The sequence below is a fragment of the Orcinus orca genome, chromosome 4 (genome assembly GCF_937001465.1).
Source record: "Orcinus orca chromosome 4, mOrcOrc1.1, whole genome shotgun sequence".
In the NCBI taxonomy this organism is placed as follows: domain Eukaryota; kingdom Metazoa; phylum Chordata; class Mammalia; order Artiodactyla; family Delphinidae; genus Orcinus; species Orcinus orca.
In genome coordinates this window covers 126,675,230-126,689,312 of record NC_064562.1, presented here as the reverse complement: position 1 = coordinate 126,689,312, position 14,083 = coordinate 126,675,230, and the positions used below count along the sequence as shown (strand labels likewise).

Genomic DNA, 14,083 nt, shown 5'->3' with positions numbered 1-14,083 from the left:
GTCTTCCAGGTCACTTTTCCGTTCTTCTGCCTCAGTTATTCTGCTATTGATTCCTTGTAGTGTAGTTTTCATTTCAGTTATTGTATTGTGCATCTCTGTTTGTTTGTTCTTTAATTCTTCTAGGTCTTTTTTAAACATTTTTTGCATCTTCTTTATGTTTACGTCCATTCTTTTTCTGAGGTCCTGGATCATCTTCACTATCATTATTCTGAATTCTTTTTCTTGAAGGTTGCCTATCTCCATTTCATTTAGTTGTTTTTCTGGGGTTTTATCTTGTTCCTTCATCTGGTACATAGCCCTCTGCCTTTTCATCTTGTCTTATCTTTTTGTGAATGTGGTTTTTGTTCCACAGGCTGCAGGATTGTAATTCTTCTTGCTTCTGCTGTCTGCCCTCTGGTGGATGAGGCTATTTAAGAGGCTTGTGCAAGTTTCCTGATGGGAGGGACTGGTGGTGGGTACAGCTGACTGTTTCTCTGGTGGGCAGAGCTCAGTAAAACTTTAATCCACTTGACTGCTGATAGATGGGGCTGGGTTCCCTCCCTGTTGGTTGTTTGGCCTGAGGCAACCCAACACTGGACCCTGTGTGCGCTGTTTGGTGGGGCTATTGGTGGACTCTGGGAGGGCTCATGCCAAGGAGTACTTCCCAGAACTTCTGCTGCCAGTGTCCTTGTCCCCACGGTGAGCCACAGCCTCCACCCACCTCTACAGAAGACCCTCCAACATTAACAGGTAGGTCTGGTTCAGTCTCCCCTGGGGTCACTGGTCTTTCCCTTGGGTCCTGATGCTCACACTACTTTGTGTGTGCCCTCCAAGAGTGGAGTCTCTGTTTCCGCCAGTCCTGTCAGAGTCCTGCAATCAAATCCCACTAGCTTTCAAAGTCTGATCCTCTAGGAATTCATCCTCCCTTTGCCGGATCCCCAGGTTGGGAACCTGACATGGGGCTCAGAATCTTCACTCCAGTGGGTGGACTTCTGTGGTATAAGTGTTCTCCAGTTTGTGAGTCACCCACCCAGCAGTTATGGGATTTGATTTTACTGTGATTGTGCCACTCCTACCATCTCATTGTGGCTTCTCCTTTGTCTTTGGATGTGGGGTATTTTTTTTGATGAGTTCCAGTGTCTTCCTGTCGATGATTGTCCAGCAGCTGGTTGTGATTCTGGTGTTCCCGCAAGAGGGAGTGAGAGCACATCCTTCTACTCTGCCATCTTGCTTCCTCCCGCTTTCCCCCTTTTAGCATCACTACTATGAAGAAAAAAGTATGTGTTTTATTTTTCCTAAAAGACTCATATTTGTTTGTCTAGATTTAAGAGCTACAATAGACTTTTAAAAGATGTATCTAGAAGAAATAATCAATGAACCTATTCATTCATTTACAAACATTTATTGAACACCAAATATGTTCTAGGATCTATGTAATACACTGAAGGGACATTGTTGATCAAAGACAGACATAGTGCCTCCTCTCCCAAAGCTTTAAGAGTAGTGGGGAGAAAAATTAATAAATGAATCATGGTAATTACATATAATTACAAATTGGGATAAATCTCTGGAGGAAGAGAACACAGATTATTGAACGTGTTTGACAAAGGACGTTGATCCGTCTTGGGCAGCAAGAATGATTTCCCCAAGGAAATGATACATGTACTGATGCCCAAAATGTGAGTTGAGTTTAACTGGCTGAAGGGAGATAGGGTGAGGGTAAGGTGGGAAAAATATGATGTGAAATGTAAACTCATATAGTAGGTAGAGATGAGAGTGAGCCACTATGGCATCAGAAGATGTTTCTTTATTGTGCTTTTAAAAAAAATGGATGAAAGGTGGGCATGCTTATAATCTGAAAGGAAGGATTTAGTAGAGAGAGTGAGGTTGAACCTATAGGAGAGGTAGAAATAGGGCAAGGTCTCCAAGGTAGTAGAAGATTGGGGAGGCATGAGATGATGAAACGGTAGAGAATTGATTGTGAAGGAATGGAGGCATGTTTTTTTCTCTGAGCACGGACAAAGGGAGGAAAGTTGTTGAGACTTAACAATTTATGCAGTGGTGTTTAAGACAAGACCATCTGCTGAGATTGAGGTTAGGGTCAGATTGGGAACCCGAGGTGAATGTTAAGTGAATAATGAGGGAGAAGACCAACAAAAAATTTAATAAATTGTGTTGAAGTTCTTGTGAAACTGGGCAGAGGTCTAGGGAGGTAAACTTGGAGAGAGATGATACATCAAGTGGTAAACCACAGTGTCCCAGTTAGACAGGGAAGGACATGAGGCCAGCATGGATCATTGGAGGAGTCAGTGGCATGTAGTCCAAGTCTAAATGTGGGGTGTAGGAAAGAGAGAGCTGGCGTGATAGAAACTTTAGTCAGAGAGAGATATTTTTAGGTTAAATGTTGGAGTTGAAGACAAGGTTCAAAGTGGGGCTGTGGGAGAGATTTACTCAAGTGTATTGAAGCCATTGGAATTGAGGATGTAAGACAGACTTACTGAAGTACACTGAAGCTCCTAGAATGGAGACATATTAAAGCTCTTTGAAGCTAGGATTTTAAAAAGAATTTTTACTCCAGAGGTAAAAAAGTAATAAAGAGGCAGAGAATCACATAGTTATGCACTAATTAGATTAAGCATATTGATATGATAATATTCCTTTGAAGTTGTAGATGGCAAATTTTTTACTTTCTTTTTTAAAAAAATTACATTATGATTTTATTAGTATTAAAACATAACAAAATAAAAACAAAGGTATCACATACAGTGCTATATTAACATTTAAATACAACATATAAAAAAAATCACAAAATAAGAAATGCAAAAATAAAAACCAGGTAAGATTTATTTATATGACATTGTAAAGTAACTATACTCCAATTGAAAAAAAAAAAGATTTATTTAACGTGATAGGTGTGCTTGCCTGTTCATAAGTTCATTCCAGTCTGGAACACAGGAGGATAATGCTACTCGTACATCTGCTGCACCATTTAATCCATTCCTTTCCTTTGCTTTTAACTGGGTTAAGACTGAAAACCCTAGCTCACACAAACTAGTTGTTGTGAATGGTAGTAATAGCAGGACACTCTTTCGACTTATAAAAGGAAAGTCTTCCTTTATCTTAATCCAAAATGCTGATAAACTTAATGTTTCATAATCATTCTTCAATGTATATGAAGAACTGAGCTGCAGTAATTCATTTTCTTCTTCAGGCACCAAGTTTAACTCAATTATTGATTCTGGGTTTCGAAAAGCAAATGGATCTTTTACCCAACAATGTTGTCTTAATGTTTGAAATTTCTCTTCTGGGGATAAATGGTTAAAGGTTTGACAGAGAGAAGTGAGATGCAACAATATCTCTAGTTTTATTTCTTCCCAAATGTTTTCATTGATAACATTCTCTTCAATGTGCTGCAAAAACCTTGGAAACGTGTAGTAGCTCGGACAGTCGCTTTTAAGACTCGCTTGCCACAATAATGTCTTTTGGAATCCTTGGGTACGTCCGGCCTGTTGGAATATGTCACTGTTTTCCCCCTGTAGTTTTAAACTTAGTTCATTAAGGATGCCAAAAATATCAGTTAAATATGCCAGTTTCATTACCCAAATATCATCCTCAAAACCAAATGAGATTTCTTTTCAATGAGAAAAACGTGGATCTCATTCCTGAGTTCATAAACCCTGCTTAGTATTTTCCCTTGAGACAACCAACGAACTTTGGTATGATACAGTGAGTGGGTATAATTAGCTCCAATTGCCGAACAAAATGTTTCAAAAAGTCGGCTATTTAGTGAGCTTCCTTTAATAAAGTTAAGAACTTTCACTACCTTTTTCAATACTTCCGTGAGCTTCTGTGGAATCTCTCTGGATTCTAACGCTTCACGATGTATAAAACCATGATTCCATGCAGCACTAGTAACTTCTAGCAATGTTTAAATTGCTCTGTTTTCCAGTTATGTTTGCTGTTCCGTCACTTGTAATTCCTTTGCAGATTTTCCAGTTTAATTTATACTGACAAACAATGCACTTTTCTAATTCTGTGAAAACATCTAATCCACTTAGGTGTGAGGTTAAGTTTAAACAACACAAAAAATCCTCCATAAAATCGCCTTGCCACGCATATCTGACATAGACTAAAAGTGCTGTGCGGCTTCCAGTATCCGTGCTTTCATCAAGCTGGATTGCAAAATCTGTTCCCGACTGTAACCGAGTAATAAGCATTGCCTCTAAATGTTCGGCAATCGTACAAATTCGAAGAGATATTGTGTTATCACTAGGAATAGTTTTTAATTTATCAGCAGATTTATCATCAAAAATTGTATGCACCATGTCCAAACATGCTGGAAGAATAATTTTTTCAGCAGCTGTGTGAGCCATTTTCTCTTTTGCCACATGATATGCAACTAACTATGATGATAATAAGGTTTTCTCATTAACAGTAGTAGAGCAGCTAAGAAATTGTGTTGATGACTTTACCTCTATTTTATTTCTTTGAAAATATTCAAGAGGCTTATCAATAAGTTCAGCATGCTGTGTTTCTAAGTGCCTTTTTAATTTTGAAGGTTTTAAGCTTTCATTTGCAAGAATCTTATTACAAATAACACACTGAGGTCTGTCATTTTCAAAGGGTTTTTCACATTTGATAAAACCGTATTTATAATAATCTTCATTATAACGTATTGCAGCTACTTTTTTCTTTTTGAAATGTGGCTCAAACGAAGTTGATGTTTGCAGATTAGAGTCAATATTATTCTCAATATTGTCACTATTCATACTTCCGGATCCAGCAGTAGAACTTGAATATGCTTCTGCATATTTCACTTCACTATTCCTCTTTCTTTTAAAAAAGAAATGATCCATTTTAAAAGCAATTTTGAATAAAATATTATAATTGCCACTAATATATATATATATATATTTATAGGCTAGATAACATCTTTCCAAAAAATGCAGTTTGCAACTGAATCTTAGTGGAACATCTCAGACTTTATATCCACTTGCAAGTCATGGTAATATACAACTAGACTGCACATCAACTTTGTTATTATGAAAACCAAATAAGACGTCAGTGGGCATATGATTGAAAAACCATTTCTTAGGCAATCAATGTACATTCTATTCATCATATTGCCTCCATCAAATATCTTTCCACATATTGAAACTGACTTTAGTATTCCTTGCAAGGTATATACTTCTGGCAAAGGATTCATGCAAAGCACTCTGATATTTTATATTTTATTTTGTTTTTAAAAATGTTCGTCGTGACTCACAAAATTGATTTCATGACCTACTAAATGGGTCACATGTATAATGTGAAAAACACTGACATAGAGACACTCTCTTTTGTGTCAGTGGTTTGACTACGTCTGCTTGATGATCAAAGAAACTAGCTGATTTGCTAAACTGTTGGCTGATACAGGAACTTTCTTGAAGTGGTAGGTATGTATCATTCCTGATTCCTGATACTTTTTGATGGGAAGGGTTTTTAAGAGGGCCCGTATGGTCTGGTCTCATGAGGTTCCAATGAGGTTTTCCATGGCTAGGTCAACTATAAGGTTGGAGCTGGTGACATATTTTTAGAACTGTCTTGGAATGCATCCTTGACCTCCAGCCCAGTGCCACGAGCCTCACGCCTCAGCCCCCATTCCCTATACAGCATCACTTCCAGTCTAGCCTCGGCACCCACAGAAATCCCACTTCCAGCCAGAAAAGCCCCTTTTACTTTCATTTTATTTGTTTTCTTGTTATTGAAACAGCCACACAAAACAATTTGCATATTGTATGTTGCATTCATACACTTAAATGAAAACCATTGACATCATGGAAGGGAATTATGAAATATAAACAGACCATAAAATAAAGTTGAATGTTTGCATAATGATTTACCTTATATAAAACTAAAATTTTTTTTGTTTCTTTAGTATCCTTATTGCCGTAGCCTTAACCAGTGACCAACACATACTATAGCATAAAATATGTTTAATGAAACTATCATAATCTCAAAGTTGACATTAACCGAGCATTAAATTCAAATGATATAATTATGAAACAGGAACACAGTCAAATATGCTTACTATCAAACATGATAAAATAATGTTGTAGAAAAAAGGAAAAGGTGGCAAAGTTCAGAGATATTCATAATGTAATGTGCATAGACGGAAAGAGAAAAGAGGTGAGGCAAAGGAAGAAAATTGATTCTCTGCTTCTTACGAGCCCGTTTAATTAAGAAGGAAAAGCTGAGCCTCTTCACTAAGCTGTAGCCTGATTGTTTTAGTATTTGTTACTTGATGATTTTTGGAAGACTTTGGCCAATATGACGATAACTTCTCATAATAAACATACCATGTAATGATTCTAGTCACCAATTACAATGTGTGGCCAGGGGTTTTCCTCACACCACCAAGCAATTCTCCAATGCCAGCTGGACATCCTACAATTCAACTCAATTCTGACACTGCCTACCCAGAGATAGCATCAGATTCCACATGTTAATGGCTCAGTCCCACATGACTGCCCGTCACTTCAGATGCTAATCGCAAGTCGAGGTTGTTACCTATGCTTCTGACAGACTGGCTGTAAATCAGAGATTCCCATGACCCTTTCTCGAGTTTGATTAATTCGCTAGAGTAGATCATAGAACTCAGGAAACCAGTTTACTCACTAGATTGCTGGTTTATTACAAAGGATATCAAAGGATACAAATCAACAGCTAGATGAAGAGATACATAGAACGAGGTCCTGAGCAAAGGAACTTCTATCGTCATAGAGTTTGGGGCCTGGCACAGTGGCATGTGGAAGCATTCTTGTACACCAACTTGGAAGCTCTCTGAACCCTGTCGTTTTGGGTTTTTATAGAGGCTTCATTACATAGCATGATTGATTAAAACACTGGCTCAATCTCTAGTTTCTTTCCCCTCCCCAGAGATATGGAGATGGGACTGAAAATTCCAACCTTCTAATCACATAGTTGGTTCTCCTGGCAACGAGACCCCATCCTTAGGTGCTTCCCAAAAGTCACTTCATTAACATTAACTCAGGTGTGGTTGAAAGGGCTTTGTTATGAATATTGACACCTTAATCGCTCTTATCATGTAGGAAATGCCCAGGATTTTAGGAGCTCAATGCCTGAAGCAGGCATGAAGACCAACTATATATTTCTTATTATAAGCCACAGTATCACACTATTTAACTTTCTCTTTTCTGTGACTTGAGAAAATATGCATTTTTATTAGTTCTCTTTTCTACCAAATTCAATTAAAAGTGAAGAACAGCAGTCACATCTTAATGAACACAGATGTGCTTGTGAAATCCTTTCTTCTACTGAGACACTATGGATGGAGAAGTTGTCTATGAATTTATCATTATTGTTGTTATTTTATCTTACTAATCTAATCACTCTCTTCAAAAAGTTTGAATTTCTTAGAGCATTTGCTTTTCTTAACTACGGTGTTTGGTGATATAGAATTTATTTATTTATTTATTTTTGTAAGAAGCTGCCAGCCACCTCTACGCCTAGGTGGATGGAGCCAATCACCTTGAAACAGGATTTTCATCTTCAGACATTAGTCACTTGAGTACCCCACCAGGTTATGAAACTTAAAGTGAGTATACACCCATGACCCTGGAGGAAAGGTGTAGTAGACTTTTTGTGGCTTGACAGAGATCCTTCTCTCTAGATTCCATGGTCTGCTGGTAGGGCTGGCTTCACAGGTGTGGGACCAGTGTGGTCACACAGGATCCCCTGCTCAGAAGGTCCCCACACTTCGTGTTTGATGGTCTGCGTTGTTATGAAATTCTTAATACTTTTATCTTAGAGTTTGTATTTTGGAGCATGCTTTGGGGGCTTGGAGCCTCAGCTCACTCTCACTCCTGGTCCCTCCTCCTTCCACTTCCCCAGGATGGGTTCTTGGCTGTCTGCTCCCTAGTCTCTCACACCCTCCCTGCCTGTGCCCCATGACTACTGCTGCCCTCTTCTTGAGCTGGCAACCAGGTTGGATTGGTGGGGAGGAAGTTGGGAGGTGCCATAGGCAGCATTCTGCCACCACTTTTTGGCCCTAGGAGTGGCTTGTGAACAAATGTGGGAAGTTCAGGGTCAATGTGTGCCTTGCAGCACCATAAGGCAGGGCAAGGTGGTGGCTATCCCTGCCCTGGACTGGCAATTCCATTGTATATTTGGCAGCTCAGTAAGTGAGGGAGAGTCTTTTTTTCACTTCCTATCCAGGTACTGCATGCCTCCTGGCTTGGAAGTTGTGGTCCCTTGGTAGTTGCCTGTCCACCATGGGTTGGAGCAGTAGAGCCATGAGAAGGGAAGATGACTTCCCTGCCCCTGGCTGTGGCATGGCACCTGGTGGCTGCCGAGAAACAGATCCTGGCAGCTGGTGGGCCACATGTGCAGAGTCACAGAGGAGCCCCGGGTACCTGTGAAGTTCTGTACTTGCCATATAAGTGCCCCCATGCCTAAGAGTGAACACCACTAAATAGCAAATAAAACCCACCATGACATGCTGAGAGAAAGGGACTGTGGAAAAAAGGAAAACGTTTTATATTGTAGTACTTTTACTGATACTTTTCCCTGATTTTTGAACAAGAGATCCCACAATTTTATTTTGTGCTGTGATTTGCCAATTATTTAGCAGGCCTTGTCTGCAGAGCTTGTTACTGAATGGTTGGGGTGGGGGGTCAAGTGAGTCTTCTGGGAGGAAAGGCCCTGAGACCTCTCTGATGACAAAAGTGGTCTTGACTGACATCTGATGGCGGGTAAGGACCCTCAGGTCCACGTAGGGAAACTTGTGGGAAAAGGGGGGAAACCTGGACTGTTGACTTTGGATAATCATCAAGGCCTAGCCTAGAATAGGCATCATAAATTGAATGGCAGTAAACAGCCAACATCAAAGAATCTGGGGTGGAGAAAGACTGAGGTGAAGTGCTTGCCTTGTGTAACCAGACAGGTAGGAGGTGGAAGGAGGTAAAGTCAGCCCAACATATAGGCAGATTTCACATCCAAGAATTCAACCAACCATGGATTGAAAATATTTGGAAAGAAAATTCCAGGAAGTACACAAAAGCAAAGCTTTAATTTCCCCAGGCCAGCAATAATGTACAAAGTATTTACATTGTATTAAATATTATGAGTAATCTAGAGGTAAAGTAAACGGAAGGATGTGCATAGGTTATATGCAAATACTAAGCCATTTTGTATAACGGACTTGAGCCTTCGCAGGTTTTGGTGTCTGCAGATACTGAGGGGCCACTATACTTGTAGCTCAGTTCCAGAAGGTTGTCTCTGTCAGATATGAGCTCAGTATTGCAATATTATTCACGAGACACTGGAAATTCTCTTTTATGTAAAAAACTTTATGTGAATTTTCAAAGAGTGTGGATAAGCAAAACGAAGCAAGTAGACATGTTTGAACTGAGGTCCCCGATTTGCACCTCACAAATGGGCTGGTTATGGCATAGTATATAGCTGAGGTTGTAAACCCCTTTAGACTCAGTCGTTCTGGCTTAATTGTCATGCTTTGCAAAAAAAGACTGAGCATCTGAGGAGGAAATTAAAGAGCTATGAATTTACATTCAAGGGTGGAGTTATGCAGGCACTAAGATTGAAAGGATTTTGCTGCAGGTTAGACTGTGAAGACCTGGTTTTCAACAGTGACATCTTGTGGCAGTGAAAGAAACAACAGCTGTGCTGGGCCAAGGAGGCTTTCTTTTCTCCATCGGCCAGGCATTTAGAGTGAGTAACCCTCTGGGCTTAGAGTGGGAATGGGTAGGTCTCAAGAGAGAGATAATGGACCTTCTATTAATGAAGGCAGATCGGGAGAGTGAGTTAGTGGAAAAATATAAGATGTGATCAAACATGCATTCCAAGCCTGGGATATGGGCCATGTTGGTTTCATTGCTATAGAACTATGTTTTGATTAAATGTCACAGATATTAAAAGAGAGGACTTATATTTAAGTTTTCCTCTTGTTTATGGAAATTCAATATCTCAGGAGAGATTAAGAATAGTATCAATTTATAGTAAATGTTTTATAACTTTATGGCCATGTATTGACTCATATACTATTGCTCAATATTTATTAAGCAATAAATATTTATGGAGCCGAGCACTGTCCTAGGCTAAACATGTGTATCAGGTGTCTTATTTGGCATTTAAATTCATCGTAAAATTTCTTGAGTTTTAACTTAAGGGATTGCAAGGGAATAAAAATATGAAATTCCACTTATTTATTTATTTAGTACCATGTATCAGGTTAGATGTTGGGATACAATAGCAACTCAGACATTTATGCTTGCTGTTTTCATGAAGCTTACAATCTAGTGGGTGCAAGAAATATTAGACAAACACTTGCACAAATGCTTAACTTCAATTGTGCTAAGTGTGATGAAGGAGAAGCAAAAAGTGCTGTGAGATAATAATGTGAGGATGTAACCTGGTCCCTGAGGAAGAGACATTTAAACTGAGAGGATGAGTAAACTCGGAGGATGAGTAGGAGGCATATAAGAAAGAGAGGGGGTGGAAGAGGGCAGGGAGGAAAATATTTCAGAGGGAGCAGCATATTTGGTGGTTGAATAGAAGGACTGAAAAGCTGGTTTGGGCGCCAAGGCTCAGCGATTAAAGGGACAGTGGTCAGCAATGAGGCTGGAAAGGAGGTTCTTTTTCTTAAAAAAAAATCTCTCTGGCTTCAGTGATTAAAACAGATTGTACCCACTTGAGAGAATAAACACAAAGAATTGTTTGGAAATATAGGATTTTTGGAATTAACTACAGAACTAGGTATATCAGGAAGTAATGATGTTTTACATGTACTGTGAGATATAGTAAGATAAGAGGTCTATGTTCTGTGGGTCTACCATCAGACTAAATTTTAGCTTTTTGTTACCATACAGGAGTAAAAGGATTAATTTCCTCTTTCCTCTCTCTCTTTTTTTTTTTTTTTGCAATTCTATTAATGTCAGTAGCTGGCAGATAAAATATGATGTTCTGCATGGACAAAGCCTTGCATATTTATAACTTCCAATATATTGGTACGTTAAGCTGCATAGTAGCTAAGTAAATAGGTTTAGATTTAAAGGATACCTTTATCATGGTTTGCTTTTTGGTTGGAAGGAGGATTTTAAGTAGGAAGGATTTACTTTTTTCATGCATTCTTAGAAATGGCAGACTTCTTGGAGAAAGATATATAGTATGTCAAGTAATTAATATTATTACTACCTGTTCTACTATTACTTATCATGTGCTGAAATTTTATTGTGTAAAACTCTCTCTGCAGAGAGAGATATACCATTCTTAAGTATTCCTTTATGCAGTTACTCTTCCCGAATACTTAATTTGATTTACAAGAGCCTTTTATGAATTGTACTTATTACTTAATGTTGTGAAATGATGAAGTTGAGTGAATTTTTTCCCCTTGGAATTCATTATTCATTTTTTATTTATTTTTTCTCTGCACACACCCCACCCCCACCCCCCTACACATATTTATTTCACTTACTCCTCACGAAAACCCAACAAGGTATATATCATTATTATCCTCTTTTTACAAATAAGGAGACTAAAGCCAAATAGGCTGATTACGTTGCCCCAAATCACACAGCTCGTCGATGATGTAGTTAGGATATAAAATAATATTTTGATTTGAGAGTGATAGTTCATAATTATTACATTATACTGCCATCCAAGATGAAAATAAAATTTTTCAATTATGGGAAAAAAATGTATATAATAAGTATATTATAAATGTTATCCTGTTTTAAGAAAACTCAATATAGAGTAATAATCCAATGGTACAAAATTTGGAAATGTTTATTTGAACTGTAATAGAACTCTTGAGTTAGAAGGATACATTCTTTTTTGCGGTACGCGAGCCTCTCACTGTTGTGTCCTCTCCCGTTGCGGAGCACAGGCTCCGGATGCATAGGCTCAGCGGCCATGGCTCACGGGCCCAGCTGCTCTGCGGCATGTGGGATCTTCCCGGACCGGGGCATGAACCCGTGTCCCCTGCATTGGCAGGCGAACTCTCAACCACTGCACCACCAGGGAAGCCCCAGAAGGATACATTCTTAAGTATTCTTTCATGCAGCTCTTTTAGAACATTTAAAGTAATTTGATTTACAAGAGCCTTTTATAAGTTGCACCCATTATTTAAAGTCATGAAATGGTGAAATTGAGGGAATTTTTCCCCTTGTAATTCTTTATTCATTTTATCTTTATTCAACTTTATTCTGCTTCCCTTTTCGCACCCGTTTAATATGCAATGACAATAGGAGAAGGGGGAGGAGGAGAAGGAGAAAAGAAGGAAAAAGGAGAGCAGTGAGTGGGCAAAGAATACAAATTGAATATATTACAGGTAATTTTCAGTGTTTATTTTTCAAACAAAATTCTATCTAGTTCTCTGATGATTTTTGTCACAATCCACAAAACTCTTGATTTAGTTACAAATTAATTTGTCATTGTTTTTACTTTTTATGGAAGGTTATCATTACCTTTTTTATTGTTTGTAGAATTTTAAGGTCAGTGTTTTCTATTTGTATATGATTATTTCTCTGATTTTACTTTAGTTTTAAATAATCCTTTCCCCAACAATGCACATCTTTTAAGATGCCTATTTGAAATATAACAATATATTATAGTAAGCTTTTTTTATGCTCACTGTATATATTCTTAATATATACAGTGAGCATAAAAATTCACTGCCTTAAATATATATTCATTAATCCCATGTCCAAAGAAATGAAATTCCATGTTAATTTTGTTACTTTAATTTCTTTTTGGTAACAATACCATATAGATATTAGTTTACTATCTCCTACATTTTTTTTCTGTTCTTCATAAGATTTTTTTAAATTGAGGTATAGTTGATTTACAACATTATATAAATTTCAGGTGTACAACATAGTGATTCACAATTTTTAAAGATTATACTCCATTTATAGTTATAAATATTGACTATATTCCTGGTGCTGTGCAATATATCCTTGTAGCTTATTTATTTTATTTTTTAACTTTAAAAAAAATTTATTGAAGTATAGTTGATTTACAATGTTGTGTTAATTTCTGCTGTACAGCAAAGTGACTCAGTTATACATATATATATTCTTTTTCATATTCTTTTCCATTATGGTTTATCACAGGATATTGAATATAGTTCCCTATGCTATACAGTAAGACCTTGTTTTTTATCTTATACTTAGTAAATAGTTTGTTCTTCTTAATCGTCTACCCCTCTCTTGCCCATCCCTCTCCCCTCTCCCCACAGGTATGACTACTTTGTTCTCTATATCTGTGAGTCTGTTTCTTTTTTGTTATATTCAATAGTTTGTCTCATTTTTTAGGTCCCACATATAAGTGATATCACACAGTATTTGTCTTTCTCTGTCTGACTTATTTCACCAAGCATAATACCCTCAAGTCCATCCATGTTGTTGCAAACGGCAAAATTTCATTCTTTTTTTTATGTTTGAGTAGTATTCCATTGTATATATATACCACAACTTTGTTATCCATTTGTCTGTTGATGGACACTTGGGTTGCTTCCATATCTTGGCTACTGTAAATAATGATGCTATGTACACTGGGGTGCATATATCTTTTTCAATTAATGTTTTCATTTTCTCTGATATATACCCAGGAGTGGAATTGCCGGATCATATGGTAGTTCTATTTTCAGTTTTTGAGGAACCTCTATACTGTTTTCCATAGTGGTTGTACCAATTTACATTCCCATCAATGGTGTACAAGGATTTCCTTTTTTCTACTTTTGTTATTTGTGTTCTTTTTGACGGTAGCCATTTTGACAGATGTGAGGTGATATCTCGCTGTGGTTTTGATTTGCATATCTCTGATGATTAACAATGTTGAGCATCTTTTCATGTGCCTGTTGGCTATCTGTATGTCTTTTTTAGAAAAATGTCTATTCAGGTCTTCTGCCCATTTCTTTTTAAAATTAATTAATTAATTAATTAATTAATTTTTGGCTATGTTGGGTCTTCATTTCTGTGCGAGGGCTTTCCCTAGTTGCGGTGAGCGGGGGCCACTCTTCATTGCGGTGCGCGGGCCTCTCACTATCGCGGCCACTCTTGTTGCGGAGCACAGGCTCCAGACGCGC

At 37.9% G+C, this 14,083-nt stretch overlaps 1 pseudogene; it reads right to left on the bottom strand.

The window, feature by feature from the left end:
* Positions 1-715: 715 nt before the first annotated feature.
* Positions 716-4,835, bottom strand: LOC105747982 (protein FAM200B-like; annotated as a pseudogene).
* Between the last annotated feature and the right edge of the window lie 9,248 nt (positions 4,836-14,083).